The following is an 8,108-nucleotide window of genomic DNA, read 5'->3' as shown; positions in this document are numbered from 1 at the left end:
GGCGTGCGTGGCCACGCAGTCGTGGGTGAACAGGGAGTACAGGAGAGGGCTCAGAACGCACCCTTGTGGGGCCCCAGTGTTGAGGATCAGCGGGGAGGAGATGTTGTTGCCTACCCTCACCACCTGGGGGCGGCCCGTCAGGAAGTCCAGTCCAGTGCACAGGGCGGGGTCGAGACCCAGGGTCTCGAGCTTGATGACGAGCTTGGAGGGTACTATGGTGTTGAATGCCGAGCTGTAGTCAATGAACAGCATTCTCACATAGGTATTCCTCTTGTCCAGATGGGTTAGGGCAGTGTGCAGTGTGGTTGAGATTGCATCGTCTGTGGACCTATTTGGGCGGTAAGCAAATTGGAGTGGGTCTAGGGTGTCAGGTAGGGTGGAGGTGATATGGTCCTTGACTAGTCTCTCAAAGCACTTCATGATGACGGAAGTGAGTGCTACGGGGCGGTAGTCGTTTAGCTCAGTTACCTTAGCTTTCTTGGGAACAGGAACAATGGTGGCCCTCTTGAAGCATGTGGGAACAGCAGACTGGTATAGGGATTGATTGAATATGTCCGTAAACACACCGGCCAGCTGGTCTGCGCATGCTCTGAGGGCGCGGCTGGGGATGCCGTCTGGGCCTGCAGCCTTGCGAGGGTTAACACGTTTAAATGTCTTACTCACCTCGGCTGCAGTGAAGGAGAGACCGCATGTTTTCGTTGCAGGCCGTGTCAGTGGCACTGTATTGTCCTCAAAGCGGGCAAAAAAGTGATTTAGTCTGCCTGGGAGCAGGACATCCTGGTCCGTGACTGGGCTGGTTTTCTTCTTGTAGTCCGTGATTGACTGTAGACCCTGCCACATGCCTCTTGTGTCTGAGCCGTTGAATTGAGATTCTACTTTGTCTCTGTACTGACGCTTAGCTTGTTTGATAGCCTTGCGGAGGGAATAGCTGCACTGTTTGTATTCGGTCATGTTACCAGACACCTTGCCCTGATTAAAAGCAGTGGTTCGCACTTTCAGTTTCAAACTCTTTAATCAAGGACTGATCACCCAAATCCACAAAAGTAGAGACAAATTTGACCTCAATATCTACCAGGGGATATCCGTCAACAGTAACCTTGGGAAAATCCTCTGCATTATCATTAACAGCAGACTTGTACAGTTCCTCAGTGAAAACAATGTACTGAGCAAATGTCAAATTGGCTTTTTAGCAAATGACTGTAAGACAAAAAACCGACGACATTATAAAATCCATGTACACAAACAACAAGGGTGCGGTTAAAATTGACAAAAAACACACATTTCTTTCCACAGGGCCGTGGGGTGAGACAGGAATGCAGTTTAAGCCCCACCCTCTTCAACATATTCAACGAATTGGCGAGGGCACAAGAACAGTCTGCAGCACCTGGCTTCACCCTACTAGAATCTAAAGTCAAATGTCTACTGTTGCTGATGATCTGGTACTGCTGTCACCAACCAAGGAGGGCCTAGATATTCTGCACAGATTCTGTAACTGAGTCAGATTAGTGGGCCTCCTTGCTTGCACATGCTTTTTCAGTTCTGCCCACAAATGTTCTATAGGATTGAGGTCAGGGCTTTGTGATGGCCACTCCAATACCTTGCCTTTGTTGTCCTTAAGCCATTTTGCCACAACTTTGGAAGTATGCTTGGAGTTATTGTCCATTTGGAAGACCCATTTGTGACCAAGCTTTAACTTCCTGACTGATGTCTTGAGATGTTGCTTCAATATATCCACATCATTTTTCTCCTCATGATGCCATCTATTTTGTGAAGTGCACCAGTCCCTCCTGCAGAAAAGCACCCCCACAACATGATGCTGCCACCCCCATGCTTCACGGTTGGGATGGTGTTCTTCAACTTCCAAGCATCCCCCTTTTCCCTCCAAATATAACGATGGTCCTTATGGCCAAACAGTTCTATTTTTGTTTCATCAGACCAGAAAAAGCATAATCTTTGTCCCCATGTGCAGTTGCAAACCGTAGTCTGGCTTTTATGGTGGTTTTAGAGCAGTGGCTTCTTCCTTGCTGAGCAGCCTTTCATGATATGTCAATATAGAACTCGTATTACTGTGGACATAGATACTTTTGTACCTGTTTCCTCCAGCATCTTCACAAGGTCCTTTGCTGTTGTTCTGGGATTGATTTGCACTTTTCGCACCAAAGTACGTTAATCTCTAGGAGACAGAACACGTCTCCTTCCTGAGTGTTATGACGGCTGCGTGGTCCCATGGTGTTTATACTTGAGTATTATTGTTTGTACAGATGAACGTTGTACCTTCAGGTGTTTGGAAATTGCTCCCGAGGATGAACCAGACTCGTAGAGGTCTACAATTTTTTCTGAGGTCTTGGCTGATTTCTTTTGATTTTCCCATGATGTCAAGCAAAGAGGCACTGAGTTTGAAGATCGGCCTTGAAATACATCTACAGGGACACCTCCAATTGACTCATATGATGCCAATTAGCCTATCAGAAGCTTCTAAAGCCATGACATAATTTTAGGGAAATATCCAAGCTGTTTAAAGGCACAGTCAACTTAGTGTATGTGAACTTCTGACCCACTGGAATTGTGATGCAGTGAATTATAAGTGAAATAATAATAATTGTAGTTGCAAAAGGCATCAGTGTCTTAACAGCGCGATTTGCCAAGGCAGGATACTCTGAGCGCAGCCCAGTCCAGAAATCTGGCAGTGGCTTCTGATTAAATTTTCACAGAACCGCTTTCTGCAATTTCGATGAGGCTCTCTTGTTCAGATATGGGTAAGTGGACTGGAGGCAGGGCACAAAAGGGATAATTAATCCAGTTGATTGAGTGTCATCCATTTTGAGAACGTACCTGCGTAATTAGGCACCCAACTCACTCTGGTGTTTCGCTATATCACATTTGACGTTGTCCGTAAGCTTGAGTTCATTTACACACAAAAAAAATCATACAATGATGGAAAGACCTGTGTGTTGTCCTTGTTAATGCAGACAGAAAAGACAGACAGAGAAGAGCTCCAACTTCTTAATCACAGCCTCAATTTTGTCCCGCACATTGATTATAGTTGTGGAGAGTCCCTGTAATCCTAGATTCAGATCATTCAGTGGAATTCCCGCGAGAGAGTAATGGTTAATGTGATTGGATGTTAATTATTTGACTAGGCTACCTGTATTTGACATTGTGTTGTTATTTAGCTGAACACTGGATGGTTTCATTTTATTTTTTGCCGGTGAAACGACGATACTCAGATGAGAAAAAAAACTCACCCAAATGTACAGCCCCGTTGGAACCCAAATGTACAGCCCCGTTGGAACCCAAATGTACAGCCCCGTTGGAACCCAAATGTACAGCCCCGTTGGAACCCAAATGTACAGCCCCAGTTGGAACCCAAATGTACAGCCCAGTTGGAACCCAAATGTACAGCCCAGTTGGAACCCAAATGTACAGCCCCGTTGGAACCCAAATGTACAGCCCCCGTTGGAACCCAAATGTACAGCCCCGTTGGAACCCAAATGTACAGCCCCGTTGGAACCCAAATGTACAGCCCCCGTTGGAACCCAAATGTACAGCCCCGTTGGAACCCAAATGTACAGCCCAGTTGGAACCCAAATGTACAGCCCCGTTGGAACCCAAATGTACAGCCCAGTTGGAACCCAAATGTACAGCCCCCGTTGGAACCCAAATGTACAGCCCCGTTGGAACCCAAATGTACAGCCCCCGTTGGAACCCAAATGTACAGCCCAGTTGGAACCCAAATGTACAGCCCCCGTTGGAACCCAAATGTACAGCCCCGTTGGAACCCAAATGTACAGCCCCGTTGGAACCCAAATGTACAGCCCCGTTGGAACCCAAATGTACAGCCCCCGTTGGAACCCAAATGTACAGCCCCGTTGGAACCCAAATGTACAGCCCAGTTGGAACCCAAATGTACAGCCCAGTTGGAACCCAAATGTACAGCCCAGTTGGAACCCAAATGTACAGCCCAGTTGGAACCCAAATGTACAGCCCCGTTGGAACCCAAATGTACAGCCCCCGTTGGAACCCAAATGTACAGCCCCGTTGGAACCCAAATGTACAGCCCCGTTGGAACCCAAATGTACAGCCCCGTTGGAACCCAAATGTACAGCCCCCGTTGGAACCCAAATGTACAGCCCCGTTGGAACCCAAATGTACAGCCCCCGTTGGAACTCAAATGTACAGCCCAGTTGGAACCCAAATGTACAGCCCCGTTGGAACCCAAATGTACAGCCCCGTTGGAACCCAAATGTACAGCCCCGTTGGAACCCAAATGTACAGCCCCGTTGGAACCCAAATGTACAGCCCAGTTGGAACCCAAATGTACAGCCCAGTTGGAACCCAAATGTACAGCCCCGTTGGAACCCAAATGTACAGCCCCGTTGGAACCCAAATGTACAGCCCCGTTGGAACCCAAATGTACAGCCCCGTTGGAACCCAAATGTACAGCCCCGTTGGAACCCAAATGTACAGCCCAGTTGGAACCCAAATGTACAGCCCAGTTGGAACCCAAATGTACAGCCCCGTTGGAACCCAAATGTACAGCCCAGTTGGAACCCAAATGTACAGCCCCGTTGGAAAATATAAATGGACTGTTTCATAAAAAAATTATTACAAATGTGAATCACATTTTTATTTGGCTTACCCCCGACAGCATTGCACCAGTTAGGGAAAACCTGCCCTAGAGCACACCCAAAAATATACATACCTCAGCCTAAACATCAGCGCCATATACCTTCCAAAAAGCTGTGAACGATCTGATGCCATCAAAAGGAACAGATAATTTGACATACCAATTAGGATCTGGCTAAAAATGCTTTAATCAGTTATAGAACCCATTGCCCTTTATGGTTGTGAGGTCTGGGGTCCGCTCACCAACCAAGATTTCACAAAATGGGACAAACACCAAATTTAGACTATGCATGCAGAATTCAGCAAAAAATATCCTCTGTGTACAACGCAAAACATCAAATAACGCATGCAGAGCAGAATTAGGCCGATACTGGCTAATTATCAAAATCCAGAAAATAGCATTCAATTCTACAACCACCTAAAAGGAAGCGATTCCCAAACCTTCCATAACAAAATCATCACCTACAGAGAAATTAACTTGGGGCTGTCACGTTCTGACCTTAGTTCCTTTGTTTTGTCTTTGTTTTAGTGTGGTCAGGGCGTGAGTTGGGGTGGGCAGTCTATGTTCTTTTTTCTATGATTTGGGATTTCTGTGTTTGGCCTGGTATGGTTCTCAATCAGAGGCAGCAGTCAATCGTTGTCCCTGATTGAGAACCATACTTAGGTAGCCTGTTTTCACCCTTGAGTTGTGGGTGATTATGTTCTGTGTATTCACCGTTCAGAACTGTTTCGTTGTCGCTTTATTGGTTTGGGTCAGTGTTCGATTGTTCTATTAAATCAATATGGACACTTACCACGCTGCGCATTGGTCCTCTTCTTCTTCCACCACCAACAACGGCCGTTACAGGGGCTCTGTTCACAAACACAAACAGACCCCAAAGAGCCCCAGGACAGCAACAGAATTAGAACCAACCAAATCATGAGAAACAAAAAGATTATTACTTGACACATTGGAAAGAATTTACAAAAAAACAGGGCAAACAAGAATTATATTTAAATCTAAACAGAGAGTACACAGCGGCAGAATACCTGACCACTGTACTTTACCTATTTGCACATCGTTACAACACTGTATATAGACACATGATATTTGAAATGACATTTTTGAAACTTCTGTGAGTGTAAAGTTAATTTGTATTGTTTCTTTCACTTTGTTAATTATCTCCTTTACTTGCTTTGGCAATGTTATGTTTCCCATGCCAAAAAAGCCCTTGAATTGAATTTTCACATTATTACAGCATCATCGGACAGAGCTTGTTGTCATTGCAGGCAATATCAATGCTGTGCGTTACAGGGAAGACATCCTCCCCCCTCATGTGGTACCCTTCCTGCAGGCTCATCCTGACATGACCCTCCAGCATGACATTGCCACCAGCCATACTGTTTGTTCTGTGCGTGATTGTCGTGAATGTCCGTTTTCTGCCATGGCCAGCGAAGAGCCCAGATCTCAACCCCATTGAGCACGACTGGGACCTGTTGGATCGGAGGGTGAGGGATAGGCACATTCCCCCCAGAAATGTCCGGGAACTTGCAGGTGCCTTGATGGAAGAGTGGGGTAATATCTCACAGCAAGAACTGGCAAATCTGGTGCAGTCCATGAGGAGGAGATGCACTGCAGTACTTAATGCAGCTGGTGGCCACAACAGATATTGACTGTTACTTTTGAACACCCCCCCTTGTTCAGGGACACATTATACCAGTGGTTCTTAACCTTGTTGGAGGTACTGAACCCCACCAGTTTCATATGCGCATTTACCGAACCCTTGAAAAAAAAAATCTAATTCAAAACATAGGTATATATTTGACTGGTGCACAAAATGAACTGTGCATCAACATCACTGTGTTCAAAGAACAAAATCATCAAAACATTTTCACACAGATGATCATTTTCACACAAAAACATAATAATGAATATTTACTGCAAATCAGTGTGACTTCTGCTGTTGCCTTTCAGAGACCAGTTCAGAAATGTGCGGCTTCACCTTGGCAAGTGCCACTCTCATGTCATTTTCGCAAACAAAGTCGGTTCCTTTTCTTCGTTTTTATGTCCAGCATCCTCGAAAAGGATTGCTCGCAAAGATATGTTGTAACAAACGGTATGAAAATCTCCAGAGGTTTCTTAACATAACATGGTACGTTACCATTTGTTGACACCAAAACGTTGAAAGCTTTCTTGTTCTGAAGAGTTGCTGTTGAACCTGGCTCTGCTGAATTTCAATGATTTCATCGAGGTTTTCATCATTGACATCTGTTGTCTCAACACTAAACGTGAACGGCTGTCTCACCCATGCTGGATATGACTCTCTTGTAGGGAAGTATCCGTCGAGAGACTTTGCAAGCTCATCTAAGTGCGTGGCAATTGCTTGCTTCAGTTCCGCGGGTACAGAAATGTCTCCGATTCCAGATACATCTTCGATCTTACTTACACAGTCGTCCAGCAGGGGAAAGTTTGCGAAGTTATTGTTCTCTGTTCATCGTTTCCATAACGGTAGCTTTTTTTGAAAAGCCTTCAGGTTTTCCTCCGCTTCGATGATGTTGACTCCACCGCCCTGCTTCTTTTGATTGAGATGATTGAGAGCTGCGAAGATATCAGCCATGTACGCTAAAATGAGAATGACCTCAGAATTTTTGAAGCAATCTGCATGACAATGTTGGTGCTCTTGCAAAAACAGGGCTAATTCCACACGCACGGCAAAAACACGATTCAGCACCTGTCCCCGGGATAACCACCTAACGTTAGAATGGTACAGAAGTACTTCGAATTCAGAGCCCATTTCTTTACACAGCTCACTGAAGATGCGATGCCGCAGAGCACTAGTTCGCACATAGTTCACGCATTCCACTACAAATTTTAATACTTCTGCCAGTTTTGGAGGCAAGGTTTTTGTTGCCAACGCATGCCTGTGCAGAATACAATGCGTAACAATGATGTGTGGTGCATCGGCTTTCACTAGCGCACCAAAACCAGACTTTCTTCCCAGCATGACTGGAGCTCCGTCCGAACAAACTGCAGAAACCATATCCCACGAAAGATTGTTGTCTTTGAAGAAGTCATCCACAAGTTTCTTCACATCGGCTGCCTTAGTTGTTGTTGTAAGAGGCTTACAAAATAAAAAAATCTTCCTTTATCACGTCGTCTTTCACATAGCGCACGAATACAGCAAGCTGGCTTAGATTGGAAACGTCTGTGGTCTCGTCGAGTTGAAGGCTGAATTTTGCCGGGCTTGAAATCAGATCTGCAACTACTTGAGCCAAGATGTCTTTGCTCATGTCCTCTATTCTGTCGCTGATGGTGTCATTTGAAAGAGGAATTTGGGATTTGGGACTTAACTTCAGCCTCTTTTCCCAACATGATATTCGCCATCTTCAACACAGCTGGTTTTATGAGTGTTTCACCAATGGTGTGTGGTTTGCCCTGCTTTGCGATCAGATAAGCAACTTCGTACGATGCTGTGAGGATCGGTTTGTTGATGGGTACAAAG

Source organism: Oncorhynchus mykiss, chromosome 24, assembly GCF_013265735.2.
Source record: "Oncorhynchus mykiss isolate Arlee chromosome 24, USDA_OmykA_1.1, whole genome shotgun sequence".
NCBI lineage: Eukaryota > Metazoa > Chordata > Actinopteri > Salmoniformes > Salmonidae > Oncorhynchus > Oncorhynchus mykiss.
The sequence above is the reverse complement of the archived record's forward strand: the minus strand, read 5'-3'. Positions refer to the sequence as shown.